We start from the raw sequence: 24,400 nt of genomic DNA, 5'->3' as shown, positions 1-24,400 counted from the left end.
ATTTGGGCTTTCGGGATTGTTAAAAGAAAAAGTGCTTAGATGTTATTATAAACTGGCAATGAATACATAGCTAATATAAGCATGCATGCATGCAGAATTCTGCACTGAAGGTCCCACAACAGATTCTGTAATCAAACAACAGCAGTTATTTGACTAGAATAAATTGTGCAATGTGTGTGGGCTTTGTTTCCATTTATTTGCTGTATACAGTGAATAGTGGTAGAATACCCCCCTCACTTTACAGTATTTGGCATTTCCCAGAGAGTGGGATGGAAGGAACAACAGAATAATGGGGTGCATAGATCATTTGGGAGGACAGTCAGACACAGACTTAGGGATGGAATCTAGATCTGTTAGGAAGATGCTGAGGCTGTGGGAAATGAAAACTTCTTGTGGCCTCTGTACACTAGAAATCTAATCAAGATCCACTCTGAATTTGGGGAATGTAGAAGAAATGGCCACCTGTCTATCTTCAATATGAGGACTAGAAACATGTGTCATAAAAATTACTAAAGCTGCCATTATTCTGGAATAGGAAGGAAGATGTGGTGTATAGTGTGATTATAACAATCCAAACTGTAAACTGTCATTTGATGCTGCACAGTGTAGTATATATAATACTGAAAAGGGCAACCAGAATGTTCAGGAGAAAATGTTAGGGGATTTCTAACATTTTGCATGGTGCAAAGGAGCTGGAATGAGGGAACCAGTTCTGCTCCTCTTGTAATCATCCCACAAAACCACTTGGCAGCAAATTCAGGACATACAAAAGCCAACACAGTTGCACACAATGTATCATTGCTGTAAGGGATTCATTGCCACAAGATGTGGAGATGCCCACTAGCAAGGCCATCTAAGGTGGCTTGCACACAATACATTTGCTTTTCAAAACTAAGTATTTGTTCTCCTTAAAGTGATACACCTTTTCATTCTGTTGTTGTTTGTTGTTAAACTTTGGAGGGGAAATACTGATGTTTTAAAAAAAGTTGCACCATTGAAAAACTTACCAACGTTTTGCATGATTGTTACAACTAACAATATATGTAATCATAAAAATTGACAATTCCTCTAGTGATGACGTGGAGACAATACTTGAGAGCAACATGACATCCTGCATGCAGTCAGTCTTCACATAGCTAATGAACCATGAAACTGAAAGCAATGTAAATGAACAGAGTAGGATTTGCTCAATTAAACGACAGTAATCCACAATGTAGAGAATGTAGAGCATTATTTAGCCTCCTCTTGCTAAATAGGGGTGTCCAGTTAACTGAGTTGCAGTAGAATGGGAGGGTGTTTGTTCCTGCAATTTTCCTTGCAACAATGCATTAATTTTATTTTGCTTTGACTCTGAAATCATAACCAACAGTTGCCAAAAACAAGCATGTGGGAGAAATTTTTAAGTTCACATTGAAAAGTGAACCTACCTAAGTTTCACTTCCTGAAACACACCCATCATTTTCAAATTTGTTCTTCTCTGAAGTTTGCGATGCAGCTCTCCATCTGAGACATGTGGAGGGAGAACATAACCATCGTGACTACTAGCCACTGGTGGCTTTATCCTCCAAGAATTTGTCTTACCCTCTTAGACATCCAAGTTGGTGGTCATCCCTGCTTCTTGTGGGAGTAAACTCCATAGGTTGCCTAGGCAGTGTTTGAACAACTTCCTTTTGTCTGTCCTGAATCTGAACCTTCACTGGATGATCCCATTGGATTCTACTGTTGTGAGAGTTTTTCAATGTTTGGCTGCATTTTTATAATCTGAAAAATCTGCTTGACCAGAGACCATTCTGACACAAAAATGAACAATTGCAAACCCAGCTTTATTCTTTGTTCTAGTCCCTGAAAATTCTAATCTAAAATGCTGTTGTTGATGGTGATGATAATAATATAATATAATATAATATAATATAATATAATATAATATAGTATAGTATCTATAAAATACTATATATGGGTCTGCACAAAGTAACATAACAGAAACAGATCTCTGTCATCAAGGAATTTACAATCTAAAGGACTGTCTTTTCCCATATATTTGTCTGCCTGTCTTAAGATCTGCTGGAAAGATTCTGCTCCCTGTCCCTCTATTATACAGGGGTGGTAAAAGCCCACTTTGATACCTTTGGAATTCCCTTCCCAGGTAGACTCACAGAGTAGATTCTCTTCTCTGACTCAGAAGGTTACCTTTGACAATCTCTTATTTTTCCCTTTTAGAATTTTGGAAGGCCAATAAAGTGATTTCAATATGCTGCTCTTGGTTTTAAGGCTTTGTGACAGCAAGAAGAAAACGAAGTTGATGATTCAGCCTGAAGAGTTAACACGCTTGCTTGGCCGATTTTGTTAAAAACTGCGCCAAACGTTACAGCATGAAATAACAGTGCTTGAAAGATCGGTCCTCACAACACAATAATTTTAATCTTCCACTCAATACAACTGGTACTTTATGGCTAAATAAAGAACTGTAATGGAGGACTCGCTGATAGCGTAGCCAGAGAAATATTTGACCCCGGCTTTAATTGCAGGATGAAACTGCTTAAGGTTTATCGTGTGGTTCCTGGGGTTCAATGTTTAGGTAGAGAGAACTTTTTTTCTGTTTCAGGGTTTACTAAGACAGTCAATGCTGAAAGCCTTTATTGCTTTTGTTGCATGGATCTCCAAAGTTGGGTCTTGACTGTGGTGTGGATGCCTTTCAGAGGAGAGTCCATCTTTAAGGTACAATGCTCAAAATATGGGTTGCAATCACTCATCTACCTGAAGAGACTTTGTTTTGAAATATGTAACAGAAGGTGGGGTGGGGTTTTGTTTTTTTGTTTAGACTTAATGATATGTTGGAGGAAAGGGCAGAAGGGGAAGTTGCAGGCTGGATGAGATCTGGCCTGTGGCTCACTGGTTTCCCCTCCTCACCTTACCTGCTGAAATACGCCTACCTTGTGTTTCTATATTTGTCATTCTTCCGGATATAAGGAATCAAGTCAAGAGCAAGGAATCATTCAGAGACCTAATGGATGACCTCCTCTGAGGTCAAGTGCTTTGGGCACATAGGAGCCTTTGATTATTATTTCTAAATTTCATTTATCATGCACACTGGACTGCCCTGGCACAGAATTTGGGAATTAATTATATATAGAATGTTAGCATCTACCACTAGAATCCTCTGACTCACTTGTCCAGAAGGTCAATCTTAATCATACTTTTCACATTTCTGAATGAATTTTCTCTCTCAGATTCTAGTATATGTTAGATTTATTTTAAATGTGTGTGAGCCAACTTCTAAATTATTGTGATGTGTCATAGCCTGAGTTGTGGTATCCACACACACACACACACACACACACACACACACACTACCCCAAATAAAAATTAAATATTAATAAAAGTGGTTTCCTAGGCATAAATAACAAAGTTCCAGATATTGGAAAGACAATAAAATATGACCAATTAATGAATGGCCAAATTCATTTTGGGAATATACAATAATGGTCCAAAAATAATGAACTACAAAGGAGGAAAGGGAGAAAGCAGAGATATCTTTGATCAAAACTGTGACATGTTTATTGATGTTTGTAAAGGAGAGGTATGTGATATTTATATGATTAAAGGAAACTTGCATTTTATGAGTTTGGTTTTCATGTTTGTGTAATTGTTTTAAGATTGCAATGCAAATATTGCAGCCGAATGCATGTCTTCTCAGAAGTAGGTGTGATTGAGTTCAATGGGATTTATGTCCAGGAAAGTGTGCATTGCAGTCTAAGTGCAAAAAATATCAATTCTCTCTCTGCTTATATATCAAATATTCTTGGGAAGCATAAAGGGTAACATTATGAGCTCTGATGAGAAAGGGCTACTTACTGTTCCTGAAATGTATCTGAGAAGATCAGTATTTACTCATTTTAAAGTATAAATTCACGTTGCTCTCTAGTACACAGCTGAGGGACACAGACCAGGGGCTAAATAGACTCCCAGACCTCTCTATTTGCCCCTCGACTATCTTATCAGGCCACACACCCTTCTTCCAAGGCCACACCCTTCACCAGCCCTGCTCTGCACCCTCCTTGAGTGTTTCTGCCTGTCTGGAATGTGTCACTGAACAGTAAGAATGCCTCTTCCTTCCCTGGCTAGAGATGTGTGTGTGTGTGGCCCTCCAGGCCTCTCTAGCTGGCCCCCAGAACTCTCCCCAGGCCCTCACTGACCCTGCATCGCACTCCAAGTGTTTTTTGCCTGGCTGGAATCTGTCCTTGAACTCTGACTGTGCCTCTTGCTTGTCTGGATGGAGGCCGGGAGCAGTGTGTGGATGCATGTAGAAACAATCCTGTTGCACAAAGATAAAATTTTCATTTGTTGCTCCTCCCACTTTTGCTTCCATCCCTGCCCGCCACTAGCATGAGCCCTAGACAGACAAATTCAGGTGTGGAGAGAAGGGCTATCACTGATCTTCCTGTGGGCTTGCTGGTTTCTGGGAATCCACTGAAGGATACTGACCTATCCCAACCTCAGCCTGATCCACCAAAGACATTCCTTCCTTATGTTGCTAAGCAAGAGTGCAAACTCAAGCTTGCCTAACACAGATTAGTTGTAACTGTTCAGGCACCTTGAGCATTAACCCTTACTTCGGAGGCTAAGCACACATCCTGGGGCTGCGATTATTCACATTTTGCTTTTAAAAAGTCATATTCATCATTATCCATTTATTTATTTATTTGTATGCTGCTACAATAGTGCTTAAAGTGGCTCACAACATACCAGATAAACAACAACAAATAAATATAACAAGTTTAAAAAAGTAAGAACAATTAGAAATAATCATAATGCAAATAAATATAGAATATAAATCTATACAAAAGCAATATAAATAAGCTAACATAAAGCTAAACAGAGCATGAGACTCCTAATTTCAGGGACATGGGTTCAAATGATTCCTGCATTGCAAGGGGTTGGACTAGATGACTCCTTTGGTCCCTTCCAGTTCTACAATTCTATGATTCTACCGTAATTGCGAGAATAATATCCACAAAGGAAACAAAGTGGTAGCATCCAAAATTGGTGGGGTCACTAGTCCCAAAGGACATTCCACATATGCCCACCAAATTAACTTGCTGTGTGGTAGCCCAGCTCTCACCTGGGTCTCCTTTATCAATCCTTTCCCCATCCCTCACCTGGGGAGATAAAGATTGGCTGTCCTTCAAGCCCCACATAACCTCACAGTTCAATATCCAATCTGAGTAGATTGGAAGGGGATCCTTTCCTATGCATGAATCACTGCTGCTCCAAAGATAAGCAGTGTGTTGCCTGCAAACCATCCCACCTCTTCTGCCATTCTACAGCCTCCCCTTGATGGTTCCAGCAGTCTTTCCCCTGTAGCAATCATTGCCCCAAATACAGCTCTCCTCCTGATAAGGATCTCAGGCAATGGGGTGGGGAAGGCAGGTGGAAATACATGCCCGTTGAGATTTCCAGAAGCAGCCTCTCTTCTGTAGTGAGACAAAACCAAGAAATGTAGACCATGTAAGACTAAACTAAAGCAGTGGGTTGTATTAGATGACCTTGGAAGGTCCCTTCTGGCTCTGGTTTTATGAACTCAGCTCAATCTGGATTAAACAATATCTTGGCTGCCCCTCCACCCTCACCCACCACCCCAGGGAAAACAGGCAGGAATTGAACGAACTGGAGAAAATGTCACCACCATCTAAAAGAGAAGATAAAAGCAGAGGGGAGCAAAGAAGTGGGGGAGAGGAGGGAGGCAGGAGGAGGTGGCGGAAGCATGAAGCACCTGCTGAAGGCTATTTAAGGATTAGCCAAGTGCTGACAGACAAATGGTGAGATGAATCAGCCTCAGCAAGGCTGTGTGGGCCACGGTTGTCAGCTGATGGGTCGTGCCATGTCGCTTTCATCTCTGGAGACCAGAGCATCCTTCGAGTTTTTAGGGGTGAAGACATGTGTGTGTGGCATTAATGGTGGCTGGTGCCCCTTAGGACTGCGATGGCAGAAGACAGGGAGACGAGCAGAAAGTGGAGCTAGAGACAATGACAGGCAGAGCCAACTAATTCTGCTTTTGCCATTAGTTGCAGGTCATGTTGTCAGTGGGTCTTTCCCACTGCTCCACCTCCTCTTCCTGCACCTTCAAGTAAATGGGACACCTTTGATTAGCATGGCTGACTAGGCATTAGAAGACCTCTCCTCCTCCATTCTGTATAATCCTCTTTTGTAAGAAGAGCATGGCATTTCTTAAAGGTAGAAAGAAGCCCCCACCCCATGGGCATAGCCAAGGAGGGGCAGGGGGCAGCTGCCCCCCTAAAACAAGTAAATAAATAAATATATTTAACTAACTGACCAATTGCATTGCAGATAGCTCAGTTCTGCCCTCCCTAACATTGATCCTGCCCCCCCCATCAATCCTGGCTATGCCCATGCCCCACCCCTGAAACACACTCATCATTTGCACCTCAGGGAGGCATATATTTGCTCTGTGCTGGATCCAAAGATGCGACTAGTGGAGAAGAAAGATCTATGGGGGTGTTAATGCTGTGAGTCCCTCCATCCTGTGCAAATAAAACCATACACCCTAAAGACACCACAGTCTCCTCCTACCTTCATTCCCAGGAAACCAAACCTCTAGGCAACACCCTTGGCACCTCTGGAATCTTTTACTGTTCAGAGATTGGGATGTCGTGTAATGAATTTTATTGGTGTGTGTGTGTGTGTGAATTGCACCTATCTTTCCTGAACATATTTCTTACCAGATGTTCTGTACCATGGATGCCACACACACGCCACCCCATAGAGAGCTCTAAATTAACCAGGTGGCACATAATTGAGGAGTGCCAGGGTTTTTCTTTTCACTAGCTACACTAGCTAATTTGTTTGTTTTACTTTAGGGAAACATCTGAAACATCTATTTAGGACCCATCCTAATCTCTCGACTGTAATTTGTTTTAACTGATTTCAATCCTGTATTTTACATCGTTGTAACCTGCCAGGGGACCTCAAGGTGCAGGGCAGGCAAGATGATGATGGTGATGATGATGATGATGATACTAGATGGGACAAAGCGAGAACTTGACTGGTTTGCCTCAAAATCCCGAATGTTGATTCAACGTCTCGCCACCCCTTTCTAGAAATTAAAATACGGTAATTTCACTGGGCACTAGGGACACCTTGGAAGCACCCAAAAACCGGTGTAAATAAAACTCCTGTTATCGAGAATTAAGGGATGCAAATGCAAAGCGATCTGGGAGACTCTAGTATGGGCACGATCCCGGCGGTAGCTTCTGCTATGGAGCTGCGTTTTGGCGCAGCACTTTCCGATTCACTGCAATGGGACTTCCAAAGCTGCCCCTCTCTAAGGAGAAATACCATCCCGGTTCTGCAATCGGGGGATGTAAAAGACTGCTTCGAGGAAGAACGTTGAAGGCACAATCCAGCGGGTCGTTCTCCTGCGCAATTTCCATTGAAGAGCGCAGCCCAACCTGCGCAATCCCCGCAGGAGGATATTGCGTTAGTCTTCTTCAATAGGAACAAGGGCAGGAGCAGAAGAAGGTACAGAGGGAACTATCTGTGCTATTTGCAGGAGTTCACCAAGGATTTTGGACTCCCAGTTGTTTAACCACAGCAACTCCCCACCCCCAAATGTATCTGCTGAAACGAAGAAAGCTGGAGAGGGGGAACGAGAAATGGATTGGGGGGGGGTAGGTCTGTGGGCTTGAGTCTGGTTCTGGACACAAATTCAGAGGTGGTCTTTCCTCTGTTGAAATTGACTTCAGTCTACCTAAGCCATAATAAAATGTAGAATCTTTAAGATCCCACAAGTCTCTTCGCTGACTCAGAAGTGTCCCGGTTCTTTCGTTCTAACTGTATGCCTTCTTTCTAAACCACTATTTGGCACTTAATTCCAAATCCAATGAATGGACCTAAATTAGTCTATTAATCTCAAGGGGTCTACTCCGAGTAAACTAATATTGGCTCCGACACGAAGTAGAACCCGCAAGCTTGAAGTCCGCTCATCCTTTTTTTATGATCCATATCTCTCTCCACCAATACGTTTCACTTATGCTAAAGCGAAGTAAAATACTTTTCATTCTTCTCCAGGATTAGAATTGCTTATTTATTTAAATTGATATCCCAGCATCTGGAATGCGGAAGGGTATGAGAGAATCGCAGTACCCTGAGCCTAGGTTATAAAATGTTTTTATTTAAAATAGTTTTTTAAAAAAAGATACAGAAGCCCACCGGTTTTGTTGAAATCCAATTTACTGTGAAAAACAGTAACCCTTTTACCCACTTACCGGGGAGCAAATCCTATTTAACTGAATGGGACTTACTTCTGTTTAGGCATTGGCAGGATTACCCTGTAACGCTGTAACCCTAAATACAGTGAATAGTTACAATCCTGTACATATCTGCTCAGAAGTAAAATCTACTCTCAGGTAAATAGGTATAGGATTGCAGGTGTTCTAGAAAGTGAGCCCCATTGAATACACCAAATAGGAGCTCCGTGTCTTCTTTGGGAAGGAATTCGGGCGTCTTTCTGCTTCTTGGGCAAATCTACCCTCACCTCAGACCTCACTAATAACCCAGTCCTAATGCTTGTTTGCTTGAATTCAGTGGAGATTATTCTTAGAAAAGAGAGCATAGGATTGCAGCCTCAGCCACACTCTCAGCGCTCCCTCTTCAACATGGACATAATAATACTGACCTATTTTACAGGGTGGTTGTACGGAAGACTGAGATCATGTATGCGGCTCCCCCCCCCCCCCCCCGCGCGCTTGCTTATTACTGAGTTTCTTCCCATGCCTGATCTGTGACTCGTACCAAATGATTGTTTATAGATCATAATGGATTGAAAATGAATATATTGTTACGCAATAACAATTCGTTTGCTGTTTATAGAAATTACTTTGAAATGAAATGGGTAAGACTTTTCCAGGGGAATATATTTTAAAGTCAATATTTTTTTTAACAAGAAAAAAGGAACAGGGTTGTATAGATGGCTTTCTGGTAAATACTAATTGCTTTGTTTCTATGCCAGTACTGATCATTTATTTAAAATAATCATACCCTCCCCTCTCTGTCCTAAAAGGGACTTTCTCTTTGAAATACTTTTTTAAAGTGTATAAAAACCCACTCAAAACGAATCAACCAATATTAGATTTCTATGTTGCCTTAGAACGCTCTGTTGTATTCAACAAATTTCTATTCAGAGCAGAGCCATTGAAATGAGTGGACCTAAGTTAGGCTTGCCCATTATTTTCTATGGGTCTACTCTGCGCAGAATTTAGTTGGATACAACCCAAAGCATTGGATTTTACATATGTTTTCTTATTCACAGCCATAAATCTTTTAATTGCCTTAATAACGTTTGTGGTTGTCTTGGCTTTGTAAATGGGGATTTACAATGTGCGGGGGGTAGTCCTGCCCATTTTTTCCCTTAATCACTCAAAAGACACTGGTACACCTCTCACTCGTTCAAGAATCCAAGCTGTGCAATACAGAACGCAGTGCTATTTTTGGTACCTAAAGATGCACATCTAAGGAGGCTTAGGGAAAACGGATACAACTGTATTTGGAAGCGGTGCCCTATACGGGCGCGGGATTGTTTCAGATGTTTGCGTTCTCGCCAGTGATCGCACCAAAACCAGCCACATCTTAGCGTGGGGGGAGGCAGGGGAAACCCTCGTTGCTTGTGCCGCAAGACTTTCCCCGGATCCTGAAGTTTCAATAAATGTCCTCCACAGCCCGCCCCGCCCCCCCTCAGGGAAACGTTGCCACTACTTTCTTTAAGTGACAAAAGAAAGCCTTGAAATGATCGACAGCTTAGACTTATTTGAAGGTCCAGCGTGGAAAGGATGGGGGCGGGCAGGAAACGTGATCATTATAAAATTTGGAGATGAAATAGTAATAATAATAGTAATTATCATAATAAGTGATAGCAGATGCTGGTCCTACTCAGAGTAGACCCATTGGGTTTAATGGACACGGCCAACTTAGGTACATTAATTTTAGTGGGTGTAATGTCATGGTGGATAATAATAATAATAATAATAATAATAATAATAATAATGTCTAACAGAACTGTCAGGAGCCATTTCCAACTATAGACGAAGTTAAACATCGAGGTCTCACTTTTTTTCATGGGAGACAGACAAGTGCTTAATTTCTCAAGTGACATGGGTGTGTCTTTAATAGCACAATCCGGACCTACTCCTACAAAAGTGTATATCGGATTGTAGTGTAAAGGGCAAAACGGTGTGTGATTCAGCTCAGTGGTCTCATCCAGACATCCTTGCTGCGATCCTCAAGCCTCTTCTGCCTTCACTCTCTTCTGAAAGAGGAAAAAAGCAACAAATCAAACAGTCCAAAAATCCCTGTGCGTCTCTTCCTCTTTATAGCAACAGATTAGATATACACTATCTCCAGAGGAAACACAATCAATATTCCCTTGGTTGTTTTTTTAATTGAAAATGTCGGTTTTGGGGAGGGGGGATGCCGGGCGGCGGCGAGAGAGGTCTTCGAGGCAACAGTCATTTTCGCTCTCCGAAACTGATTAGTCTGGAAATATACAGTTTAGACGAACCCAGCAGCGACAGAAATCAGGGCATGCCGTGGTCTGTTTGTAATCTTATCTCCCCCTTTTTCATTAACATAAACACGACATTAACCCAAATATACAGGGCCACCTACCAAGCTAGTCAAGTGAAGAGAGAGAGAAAGAGACCATTTCGCCGCTTGGCTTCGTGATTGCGCGGAGTACAGAGATAGATGGAGGGAGCGATGGATGGATAGAGGAAATTGGGAATCGAACAGCATATAAATTGGCAAACTGGGAAGGAAGGAGGGTTGGGATTATAAAGAGGAAGGGAACTGAACTGTGGATCGCCACTCAACGTTTGCACTACAATTCTAGGTCTCGTAGTGGCTTTTGGCAGAGTTTTCCCCTTACCCTAAAAAATCTGGGCTCCCCAAGAATTCACATGTAAAGTGTGAGATACTTAGTGCATATATTTAGGATGGAGTGGGGGCGGGGAGGACAGGTGAGAGTCCTCAGTCAATGGATCTGAGCAAGACTACATTTGGCCCAAAGAGCTTCTCCCCGGAATCTCTTTTAATGTCCGGGTTTTGCTCACATGATGGAGAGGAGACGTCCTCTGAGCATGAGCAGAGAAGCGTCCCACTGGGCAGCCATCACCACCCTTCCAGCTTTATGTTTTAGGAGAGAGGGCAAGAAGGCCGCTGGTCATCTATTAATCACTGGATGGCTGGAAAAACAAGAGCAGTATGCATCTAGAACAGGATGTGTGAAGTGCAAGAACATAACCGGCTGTTTCAGCTCAGAGGCCCACCTACCTCGGCATTGCACTGTCTAATCCCGCTTTCAAGACGACGGGAAAATGGGACATCGCCACATCTTGAGGCAGGGAGTTCCATAAACTAACTGTGCACTGTGTACAGAAGCATTGTCTTTTGTCTGTCCTCCTGGTATGTGTGTGCGCATGAGAACAGTTCCACAACTAGATTATGTGTATTTAATACAGTATGTATACATAACTCTCTTTCTGTGTCATTTTATTGTGGGTGGGTGGAGCTATGATGGTATAGACACATATGAATCTCCATACACAGGATATATGTAATGTGTGTCGCTGTGACCATGGAGTGTGTATCAAGAAACCTTATTTATTTATTTTTATGTATTATAGCTTGCCTTTCTCCCAAGCTGGGATTCAAGGCGGCTTACAACATTCAAAAGCAACAGTATACTGTACAAAACAAACTAATCAAAGCAAAATAATTAAAAACAATAATTAAAATACACCAGGACACATTTAGAGCCGGAAGTTTAAAAACTGGTTGCCCTGACAGCAGCCCACGGATCAAGCATCGTCTGCACCTTTGTTTTCAAAGACCTGTCTGAACAGGAAGGTCTCCACACCGTACCTTTAAAGCACATCCAGCGCACCTTTAAAGCACCTGAACTTTAGTTACCCCCTCACAGAGCTACAATTTCCAGCCCCCTTAACAAACTATGCTTCCCATAATTCCCTGGGGCGAAGTAATGTTGTTTCGAGGTGCATTGGATGCGCTTTAAATGTGCGGTGTGGATCTGCGCTTTTGGGTTACGCTCAGGGGATACTGACAGGCCGATGTAAAGATCCCCTTTCTGAAACACGCCTGTCTCCCCTTCTCTTAAGTCTCCTCCCACCCCCGCCCGAATTGCTGAGAGTCTCCCCCTCCCCGCACGCCCCTCCTTCCACCACTTGACTCAAGCCTCGGGTTCAACGCCATCCTGGGGCTTTTAATCTCTTGCTGACAGCTCTTGAATAGGCGACCTCTCTCTCCCCCCTTGGGCTTTGCTGGGCTGTTTAGTCAAAGAGTGTTAAATGTGAAGCTGGACGGTTTTGAATCCACTTGCTCTGGAGAAGCCACGCAGGCTTCAACCAGGGCGATTCTGGAGCATCTGTGAATGAAGTCTCTACATTCCGCGAGGTCATCGCTGTGGAATAATTGCTACTCCCTCGTTTCCTAGCATGAGCCAGTGCTTAAAGAAAGAGAGAGAGAGAGAGAGAGAGAGAGAGAGAGAGAGAGAGAGAGAGAAGCTAGTTCTCCTCCTCCGCCTCCTCATTTTATCCTCCTAACAACCCTGTGAGGCAGGGGTGCCAACTCGAATAAAAAATTGTGGGGGGCCCAGGTAAGCCCCGCCCCGCATAATCGATCACATGACACACAATATTTGAATGGGAATGCCCATCAGCTTTGTGGAGGACCCCTTACCCCATGGCCCCTAGGAGTTGGTTCCTATGCTGTGAGGTAGGTTAGACTGAAAGTGAATGAATGGCCCAAAATCACCCAGTAACTTCATGCCTTCATTTGAACCCTGGTCTCCCAGGTCCTAGTCCGACACTCTAACCACTACACCACGCTTCACCCATAGGAGCCCACTGAATAAAAGACAGAGAAATATGCAATTTAACCACTGTGAGCACGGGAATAATCTTCTTCTTTTTTAGTAACTAACGTGCACTAAGTAATCTTGAGTATACTCTCTTCCAGAGCCGTAAACGCGTAAGCTTAAATTTATCTCTTTGGAATATCCTTACCATAAAACCCAACGAACATTTAAAGCACATTACTTCCCCAAAATAATCCTGGAAACTATAGTTTTCCCTCTCCCACAGCTATAGTCCCAATGATCATCCTTATCAGACTATAGTTCCCATGATTTGCCCGGGGGGAGGGGAACAATGTGTTTTAAATGAGCTTTGGAGGTGCATTAAATGTGTCGTGTGGGTCTTCTGTCTATGATGATGGAAATAAGCGCAGGCTTTGAGGCTATGCTGAACTCCGCAAACAACAGCAAACCAATCAGAAAGAAAGCAACTCCACGCAGGAGTGATCTGTGCGTTGTTGTGCGACCCCTGAGAAGCGCAACGGTGTTTGTGGCTGTTCCCTAATTCTGCAGACGATGAAACTGGGCGCTCTCTATCCATTGTGTCTCGTTTTCCTACCACAGAGCTGTGGGAGAAACAGCTCAGAGGTAAAATACACGCTTTCTATTCAGAAATTCAACCCTCCCACCCTTTTGAATCTCTGCTGCCAGTCAGTGTTCTGTGATAGACGGAGGATCCGTCATTCAGCTCGAAAGAAGGCCGTTTCCTCTGTTCTCAACTCGTTTCCCGAAAGGGGATTATACACTTGTGGATTATACATTTAAACCTTCCGGATATTGTAACGAAAGCCAGGATATTATCATTATTTTCTTAAGATAGAAAGTAGGCAAGACCCTTACACATACTTACTTAGAAATCAAGTAGTCCATGAGGGCTTACTCCAGAGTAGCTCTATACAGAACTGCGCTGCGCGTAAGTAAATAAGCCAGCAGAGGCTCTATGCGTAACTGCTGGCGTTCTTCACAGCAGAAGCATCACTGAAATTAGCATTTTGCCTATTATTCCCCGGGATGGGTTTCAGGACAGGAATCCCGCGGTTCCGCTGTCTGAAATCCGCCTTCCGACACTTCCCCCACCCGCCCCAACTTCTACTATTTCTGCCGCCGCCGCCAGGCTCTCCGGCTTGGGCTTCATAACTGGCCGCGTGTATTTGTTTTCCAACCTCGTCCGAGTCTCCTTTTCAGCGTTCTCAATGGTTGGGCGGCAGATCTGACGCGCGCTCTCCCCAGATGCCTTAACAATACATACAAACGAGACGAAGGGGTTCTAATTGGTTTTGGAATGGCTCCTTTAAGCACTGACAAAGCTCTTCTCGTTTGCTTTAGGGGGGAAGAGGGAGGAACTGAGGTGGGGTAGGAGAAATGGGAAACAGAAGTGGATTTCCCCCTTTTCTTAAAAGCTAGTTTTGCCCTTCCTGTCATTTCGGATTCTGTTTCTGGGGGGAAATTCAGAAATGGATCTGCAAGCATTCACCGCTTAATCGGTGCAGATCTTAATGGGCTTTTCACCAAGTCTGTCGTCTCCAGCGCGCCTCTTTGCCCGCGCTACTTAATCCTAAACGCAACATACTGCCGCCGCCCTCCTCCTTCTCATCCATATTTATTTTGGTTCCAGCGTGTGCTAGGCTCTGTCCGGAACGTGCAAGTGCCCCTAACCAGAGAGTCCTCACAGTTTGCCTTACTCCCTTTTCTCCAGAACAGTCCCGCTGAGCTTAAACCAAGCGAACACGCAAGTAGTTTAACCAGGATCTGCCACCTTTGGAAGTTGTCTTTTGACAGCCTGTCTGTCTCTTAGCTTTCCTTGGTGTTTACGGAGAAAGCGCGAGCTCTAAGCCGCCTTTGTGATGATTGCGACTGTAGAACCAAGGGTGATAGTGGAGTGACTACGAATTCAAGGGAAAGCCCTGATTTTGTGGCAAAAGATGGTTCTGAAGTAAAGGAAACCACTGCTGCGTGTTGTCAGCAGAATGCGTGTAGCACCCGAATGTGAAGTCTCATAGATTTAACGACGCGTCAGTGCAATAGGGTTGTGTGAATTTACATGTTTGGGCTTAACTAGGTTGTGGGTGGGAGCTGTTTAAATTCCTCCTCGCCAGCGAGGGACTCTCCAGACCGGAGATATTAGTTTTCAGAAGGCTCAGCACCCCCATCTGTCAGATAATATTTCACCTCTAACATGTAGAGGTATTTTTCCCTTTGCATAAGAATATCCAGAATGCAAGAAAAATAAGCTTCAGCTGGAAAACGTTTCTTGTCTGTTTCATTCAGGATTCTCAGAACTGGATAATATACCTGTACCTAGGTTCTCTCTCGGTCTCTCTCCTTGTCTCCCCCACGTGTATTTCCCAATTTCTCTTTCTTCTTAAGACAACAGCAAATAACATGAGTCCTTAACGTCCATAGCTGCAATGTTTAATCGATTAATCAGCTAGTTTAATCGATTAAACATTTCAGCAGTAGATAGTATGTTCTCTAATGTTGTCCCAAGCAGAATCCACTAAAAACTTGTTCTCAATTACTGGAGCATTACTTTTTTGTTCGTTTAAAGAAAAATATTGGTTTAAATAAAAATAAAAATACTGAACTAATGGTGACAAGCCCTATCTAAATGGAGACATTCCCACCTTCCTCTCATAAGAGGCAATGCCTCTTTTGAGAATATGCCAGATACGCCAGATATGTGCATCACCTAAAAAGAGAAGGATGCTTCGGAAACATTGCCTTAGCCATTCACTTTGTCGATTAATCGACTAAAAGGTATATGATTCACTGTCAAAAATGCCTTTAGTTCAGTTGCAACCCTACTCATTTCTAAGAGAGGTGTCCACTTGTTCTGAGAAGTCCGTCTCCTTCATCTTAGAGACAGGATAAAGTCAACCTGGTGAGGCGAAGAAGCCGAAGTTCAGTTGCGGCGCATCTGCTTTGCATGCAGAAAGTCCCTGGGTTCAATCCTTGGCATCTCCAGGTAGCGCTGGAAAAGACTCTAGAGAGCCCCTGCCAGCCAGTGTGTAGACACTACTGAGTTAGATAAAGGCAACTTCCTGTTTTTCTATGAAGACACTCTGCACAAGACTCAGAGACCCCTTTCTAAAAAAAAAATACTTATCTATTTTTCATGGTACAGAAGATAAATTTTGAGAAAGCAATTGTTACAACAGTAAACAACAAGTAACTTGTCCTGATAAAACTACAGACTTTTATCATGCCAGAGACCCCTTTCTTGATTGCTATTATTTCACCCCATGTTTCTGGAAGAATTGCCCCGAGCGTTCTGGATATCAACTTTGGAGAGGTTTGGCACAAATTAAGCCCTCCTCAGAGAAACTAGAAGGTTGGTAGAACCTGCCTTTGAGGTTGCTAACAACAAGAACAACAACCCAAAACTATAAAATTATAAATTCAGCTTTTTGGAAGAAAAAAAAGAACGAGAAAATATTCAAGGAGAAAGAGGGAGATTATGGGAAGCAGTTTCATATCACGGGTTATTAATATGGTTTGCTTGTCTCTCTACCTCGCCCCCACCTCGCCCCACTTCAGGACAAAGGTAAACATGGAAGAATCCTGTCATTTGACTGAAAACCGAGAGAGTAACTTCCCTTTCCCCTTGAAAAGAACGAAACTCTCCAGTCATTAATATAATTGCAGTTTCTAAAATGAGAGATCTGTCAATATTTTGCTCCTAAACGGTGTGGTTTTCTTCGTCCCGTTACTTCACACACACACGCAAGCACGCGCACACACACCCCACACTCGCAGGGCACGGTCTAGACCACGTTCCGCATGTTTTACAGCGCGATCCTAACCATGTCTCCTCAGAAGTAAATATCAGTGTGTTAAAAGGGACTTGAATCTCCCTAAGAGGTGAATATAGGATCGCAGCTTTAAGCCCCATTGGCTTCAATAGGAAGTGAGCGGCGCAGGTGTTCAAGTCCCCATTGAAAACAATGGGATGCAAAGGGGCTTCGCTTTGGCTCCTGGCTGTCATGTTTTAAATAACTTCAAGGCGAAATAAATTGGGGGCCTTTTGCTTTCCCCAAACCTGGGAACAGGTTTGTACCCAGACCTGTGGAATGATTTGAATTGGGGAGGACATCAGGTTAATGGTCCAGGTTTTTTCACGTCGAGGTTTTTATAGAACAAAAATGCTTTTGTTGGTTACTTGTTCAAGGGAGAAAGGAATGTAGCTGGCCGCATTATTTGTGAGGGGAAGACTCGCTAAAGAACAGAAAATACAGAAAAAGTTGAAGAGAAAGAGACAAGATTTGTAAACAATCAGACTCACCTAGGACAAACGTATTTCCCTGGTTACTAATATTATAATAGAAAGAGGAAGCAGATATCTATCTATCTATATCTATCATCTATCTATATCATTCATCTATCTATCTATCTATCTATCTATCTATCTATCTATATCTATCATCTATCTATCTATCTATCTATCTATCTATCTATCATCTATCATCTATCTATATCTATCTATCTATATCTATATCTATATCTATATCTATATCTATCTATCTATCTATCTATCTATCTATCATCTATCTATCTATCATCTATCGTCTATCTATCTATCTATCTATCTATCTATCATCTATCTATCATCTATCTATCTATCTATCTATCTATCTATCTATCTATCATCTATCTATCTATCTATCATCTATCTATATCATCTATTATCTATCATCTATCTATCTATCTATCATCTATCTATCTATCTATCTATCTATCATCTATCTATCTATCATCTATCTATCTATCATCTATCATCTATCATCTATCTATTATCAGCTAGTATCAAAGATCCTGCCAAGATCCAGAGGAAGCTGAAAAGCACAGGGCAATACTGCACATGCTTAGGAACTTGGGAGCTGCCTTAAAATGAGCCAGACCATTGGTCCATCTAGCTCAGTATTGTCTACACTGACTGGCAGCGACTCTTCAGGGTTTCAGACAAGGATCTCTTCCATCCCTACATGGAGATGCCAGGGATTGAATCTGGGACTTTCTGCATGCAAGGCAGATGCTTTGCCACTGACCCTTTCCTTGGTCTTGGAAGTAAGCCCTGCTATACTCAATGGGACTTATTCCCAAGCAAATGTTGTATTGCAGCCTGGATGCGCAAACTTTCTGAATACACAAAACTGGGGGAAGAGCTTAACCTCTGCTGGTTTGAAGACTCAGATTCATTTAACACTAATGATCAGTTCCCATTTCAATATGCCTTGAGAGTACGAAAAGAACTTCAGGATGTCTCCTGCACGCATTACGAGCCGGCCAGGTAGCCCTCTTCTACCCAATATATGGATGTGGAGTTGAATTGGTCAAGGTGAGCTCAGGAATTAGAAACTCTCTGGCTTGGCCCATGGTACTTCCCTCAACCCTGGAATTAATCCTTTGTGTTGCAGGTTCACAACCGGTTCCGTTATGAACACAACCTGCAACATCATGAATATATCAACGCTTCTTTGCCGGACTACTACGTTCCGTAAGAGTTTGTCTGATGTTTTGGTTCACATATCTCCCTGTGCAACGCAGTATTATATCGTTTTTTAAAAGAAAGCTGAGTGTGCAAAGTTCTTCTTTCTTTCTCTCAAGATAAGCAAAGAGCTTTGTTTTCTTAAACACACGCACCCCAATCTCCACCACCACACACAGACTTGGAGAGCGAAGTGACACGTTTTATTAACACCTTCCATGGCTCGAATATTTTCAGATTTGCCCTTTCTGTAGTTGCGTGTGGCAAGAAAAACGGGGGAGGAAAGGAGGACGAGGAAGTGGGGGGCGGAATCTCGAGTCTTAATGGACTCCGAATAATTATTATTTTTGGATTCGTGAATTTGCACTTGCTTGTCTCAGAGTTGGCTAAGCCATCTAGCCCTCTCGCTTTCATTCCCGAGAAGGGTGGGCGGCAGTCCAGTAATATTTGCTCAGAGTAGGCCCATTGAAATAAATAGACTTAACGGAGTCGTGCTTGAAATCTAAACAATTTCCGTACCCTCCTGCCCCCACCCCCCAAGAACCAGCAAGAAAGGGATTCGACCTCTCAGCCCGAGATATATTTACGTGGAAGGTTAAGTCCAGCTGATTTGTTACCAATTTGTTTCCACTTAACTTTTGTTGAGAGAAGAATCTCAGTTTAATTGCTGCTCTCTAATACGAGCAACCTATTAACAATTAAGAGTGCCCCAGCACTCAGGACGTTTTTGAGGAGCTTTTAACGAAAAATACGAACCCGATTAAAGAGATTAAATAGATTATTTTTTTTAATGACCGAGTAAAAAATGTGTTATCAGCGGCGGACCCTGACCCACAAGAGTTGCCCCTATGAAATCCAATTTAATATGTGATTTGGCGAATTAACTGATACTTTGTAAGGATTAATTTATTATTACTTTGAGCATTGGAAAGTGGTATTGCTACTTAAAAATCTGGAAATCGATTCTTTTTTTCTTTTAGTAGCCAGCCCACCAATATCACGGGAGATATTTATAGAATGTTTAGACTTCTTTAGAATGTTTCGATAGACCGTTAGGTGTCAGCTAAGGAGGAGCAAGATCTGAACATCATTGTACCCGAACACAGGTCGTTTTATACATTACAGGGTGTTACCTCGTTCCTTCAAGGAAATAAATCTCCATATTTGGGTATGCACCGTCTAACTCACCCCACCCCCTTAAATGCATTTAACACCTGGATTTGGGTGAATTTCTCTGGGAATAATTCTCAAAGATTGCGAGGGACTTTTAAAATAATGCAGAAGGTTACACCCGTAGGTTTCAAAGCTCCAAAGATCCAAAACAGAGATCCAAAATATGGTTTAAACAGAAAGTACATAAAAATATGTACATAAAAATATTTCTCGCCCCTCTATTTTATTCATCCAACGCCCCCCCCCTTTTGTTGTAGTTTTCAAAGCATAAATAAAAATAGAACTGTATTCTTCACCAAAACGGCGCAGGTTGTTTTTCCAGAGCAGGTGCCTTCACAGATTTGGCACAACTGACTTGATGAAACAGCAGAGCGTCTACAAACAAGCCATATTCTATAAGGATCTTTTGCAAGCTTCTTCCAACCATTTTCTTCTACTATCCTCAATATAGTTAGTATATTTTGCATAATTTTTTTACGCACGCATACAGCTTACCATGCTGCCATTGCTGTAAAACTATGCTTAATTTATTCTCTGGATACCTAACGGTGCTGATGGAGAAGGAGAATTACATAACCCCCCTGTCAATCTACACTTAAATCCTACCATTTTCAGGAACGACAAAAAGGAAACTGCTGCTGGACAAAGTATGCCCTAGATACCTTACGTATTTTTCCTGAAGGTCTATATTATTTAAATAATCGTATCAGTGTTTGAAGTATATTAGTGATATTTCCCCCCCATCAAACAGAGATGCGGGGGCGGGGAAACCCGAATGCCCTTACAATCTACAGATGCAGAGAAGAAAGGCGCAAGGCGAGGATCGAGGTGTTTGTTGTAAGCAGTGGCAATCAGACCACTTTGTCAGATTCATGGCGTGCAATCAGATTTCCCGCCCCGGTTCAGAAACCAAGCAACGAAGGTGCGTTACGCTTTATAAAGTGAAAAGGACTTGGGTGTGTGAGAGAGGAGGATGGAGTTTATTTAGCTGTCAGGCAGAACACGAAATGGTTCCCTTTGTTCTCTTCAACACCAGCTGAAAATCGACCTCTTGAGGCAAATACATTTCGACTCTCTCATTAGAAGAGGCCGATATGACCTGACACTAGGCAGAAAACAAACCATCCGATCCCTCCAAAATAACTCCGGAACGAGAAAGTACAGTTTTATTTGCAAACTTTACTTTAAAATAAATAAATAAATGCCGGTCCTTATTTTGCCTGAATGAATGTCCATTTAGCCGGCGCCTTGCTATCCTAGACCAAGCCTTCAGACGCGCACACCGCGGAAGATAAAATAAAAAATATATAAATCCTTGTTGAAATCATTTCCAACACACAAGAAAGAAGCCGACGGTTTCCTCTTAGACAATCAAAGGAGGGTTGGGACGTAAAGGTTTGCTTCCAAGTTGCAGGCCACACTTCTGAGATGTGTTTCTGTCCCTTTCTCATGAGGTAAAGCGGAGCAGATTTCTGATTTCCCTTCCTATCCCCCTCTTACAGGGTTCTAGCGAGAAAACCTACTGCCCACCGCTGCGTTAAGCTGAAACCTCAAGGCATGCGCCCGTTGACCTCACGCAAATATCTTTTCTAAGTAAGTATGCTTACTTTGGGGGATTTCAGAGTTAAATCTACATACACACGAATGCAATGAATCATTCACGTGTACTCACGCACATGGGCTGCTTTCTTCGGGGTGTGCAGAATAGATAGATGATAGATGATAGATAGACAGATATAGATATAGATAGATAGATGATAGATAGATAGATGATAGATAGATAGATAGATGATAGATAGATAGATAGATAGATAGATAGATATAGATAGATAGATATAGATATAGATATATGATAGATAGATAGATATAGATAGATAGATATAGATAATCCTTTTAATGTCTCTTCATTTATTTATGCTTAAGCTAAAGTACCAGCCCAATCCACAACCCATTTCATACAAAATACGTGTGTTTCACACTAATGAATATCCCTCCAATCTTAAACCTGTTCGCTGATGCCCCACGCACATATGAAGAAAATTGATTTAGTATCCCCCCGCACGCGTCACAAAACCCCACACAGACACACAACAGATTGCTCCAAATATATTCACATCATAGATTTAGGGTTTCTGGTGATAAGGACGAGGGGGTGAATCCAGAGCATCAGTTGAAACCCCTTGTCTTCTATTGATTGGTGGAAGGAGGTGAACACGTGTTTGTTTGTGTGAAGGAATTCTATGGGTTCGAGTGCAGAATAGAAAAAATTGGGGGGGGGGGGCTTATTCTAAGATGCGGAGAAAAGTCTAGGAAGAACCGAGAGTGAAGAAGGAAACATAATAGGAACTGGAAAATGTATAAATAGATCATCAAACACCATGGAGAATACAGCCTTGAGAGGATTTGTTTTATGAACTTTAAGCCAATAAATAAGGCTGCTGCGATTCTATATACACACAAGCATATTGCAAAATGCGACCCAATGCATGCCTACTCAGAAGGGAATCCACTGATCACTTGCTCTGAAACAGAACACACTGAAGAAAGGAAGTCTGCGCCCTGAGAGGAATAGCCTAATGAATGAAAAGGGAGGCTGCAATCCTATGCGCACTTGCGTGGGCGCAAGCGCGTTTGAATCAAACAGGCAGGTTTCCTTCTGAATAGCATTGTGCTGCAGTTCTAGACACTCTTCCTGTAACAGCACAATCCTATGTAGGTCTACTTAGAACAAAGCCCCGCTGGGGTCAATGACACTCGATCCCAGGTCTATAGGATTGCAGCTTCAGTAAGTAATTCATATCCTTCGCTTTTCCGCCCACGAGCCCCATTCAAAGAGGCGTCACAGCAAGTGAAATACAATTCAGAAAATCCCAGAGGCTCAATACATAAACAGATTCCTTTTTCTACGAAGCTCTCTTCTCAGAGTTGACCTGCCACGCATATAAAGCATAGAATCGGTAAGGTGAGTCCATTCGCTGCACTGCATTCTTTTAAAACAAATCTATATCCATAAGAGCTGAGTCTTTGGCAATGCGCGTGCGGTTCTATTCCCACTGACCCCTGCCACTGTTTGCCTAGATTGATTTTCCCGCAGTGAAACTCGTGTTCTTCTATGCTGGTCGGAAAAGAACCGATCTCTTCCCTCAGCAAGACTCAAACTGGTGGCATCTAATGTAAGATCTCATCCTCTAACGCGCTGCTAAACTACGGACGGATTAATCGGTCATTGCATACACAAAATCTCGCTCAAACCCCGCTCAAAACTTTTCATGGGCTGTCACTTCCCGGAGAGAGATTTGTGCTGGCTGCAGGAGGCCGTTTAGTGACTGTTAGACCCGCGACAGCCTCTCTTGTTTATTTTTGTCTGTACAGCGCCTGACACACGAACCATCACTTAAGTAATCTGTTGGGTCTTATTTCCAGCTCTGTCCAAGGATTTGGGCGGGGAGGGAGGAGAGGCGGGGAGGGGAGCAGGAGCTAAGGCGATTGACAGGCAAACCCCTATTTTATGCAGGTTTACTCAGAAGTAAGCTCCCTTGAACTCAAGGCGCACTCCCCAATAAGCGTGTGCTAACATTATTTCCATATTCTTAGCGGCCCTGAACTTGATCGGCTTACAGAGCGATCCTAGCCGTATCTATTCGTAAGTAAGGGCGGTAACTCCGTCTGTGGAACAGTACGTGTTTTGTACGGGGAAAGCTCCGGGTTCAATCCCAGCATCTGCAGGCGGGGCCGGGAATGCCTTGTTCCTGAAGCTCTGGAAAGACTCGCTGCCAGTCAGTGTCGACAATACGGAGTTAGATGGCCTAACTAGGGCAGTTTCATACGCTCCTGCGTCCTTCAACAAGTTCAATGAGGCTTCCTCCCAGGAAACTGAGTGGTTCCCTCCCCACCCGCAAGGATTGCAGCTTTGATAGGGCTGGTGGGTCGCGTGTTTTCATCCCGTCCAGTGAGATCCTAAAAATCTGACCCCCCCCCACCTCCCTCCACCACCAACTGAGAGAGATCTTCCAAGATCCACGTTGGCGGTGGATCCGTTTTACACGCTCTGGAAAGGGCTGCTGGCAGGACGACCCTCCCCCCTCCCCAGAGCAAGATTCCAGGCTAAGCCTCGGGAGCTGGAACGAGATAAAGCAGCGTGGGCCACACACGCAGATTGCGTGGGTGGGGGGACACTTTTTGGAGAAGTGTTTCAGAGGAACATCTCCCCAGCCCCTTCCAATTCTCCACTTCTGTCGCAATTCCTCCCTCCCTCCCCCTCTCCTCGTCTCTTGTCTTTTGCCTTTGAATGGAACAGAGATTTGGGACGCCGCCAGCAACTCTGCAAAGCATTCCAGTTATGATAACCCCATAATCAGGGATATAAATACCGGGGGGGGGCGGTAAAGAGAGATGAGAAAGAAAGGAGAATAAATTGGAAGTAAGAGGGGCAGAAGGGAGGTGATTTTTTTCGGGGGGGGGGAATGGGTGATTTCGTAAGAAAGACGCTCCCCTTTCCCCTTTCCAGTGATGTGCATGCAGAAACACACATTTGGCTTTGTCTGTTTGCGCATGAATAGAGACAAGGGGTTCCTGCCCTGCCAATGCTAAGATGTTGCCCCTTATAAATCAATCGTGGCTGTTGTGTTTATTTAGCCTACATTTAAGCTCTGATGTGCTGTCTTTATTTCACTTGTTTTGTATCCTGTTGAATTGTCCTTCTACGCTGCACATCACCCTGGAATCTCATATGATGAAAATTAATTCAGAAATGTTGTTTTAAATAATGTACAGAATCAATTAAATAATCGAATAGTAATGTA

The 24,400-nt window shown here is 43.0% G+C and overlaps 1 long non-coding RNA gene across 1 annotated transcript in view; it reads right to left on the bottom strand.

The window, feature by feature from the left end:
- Positions 1-4,715: 4,715 nt before the first annotated feature.
- LOC310682788 overlaps positions 4,716-24,400 on the bottom strand; it is a 28,367-nt gene continuing 8,682 nt past the window's right edge. The window contains exons 2-3 of the long non-coding RNA XR_014514157.1: positions 10,120-10,318; positions 4,716-5,471 (exon numbers count right to left, since the gene is read on the bottom strand). This is a non-coding gene — a long non-coding RNA (uncharacterized lncRNA). The remainder of the gene's footprint in view (positions 5,472-10,119; positions 10,319-24,400) is intronic.

This window comes from Podarcis tiliguerta (genome assembly GCF_965153285.1).
Source record: "Podarcis tiliguerta genome assembly, chromosome: 8".
NCBI classification, from domain to species: domain Eukaryota; kingdom Metazoa; phylum Chordata; class Lepidosauria; order Squamata; family Lacertidae; genus Podarcis; species Podarcis tiliguerta.
The sequence above is the reverse complement of the archived record's forward strand: the minus strand, read 5'-3'. Positions and strand labels throughout refer to the sequence as shown.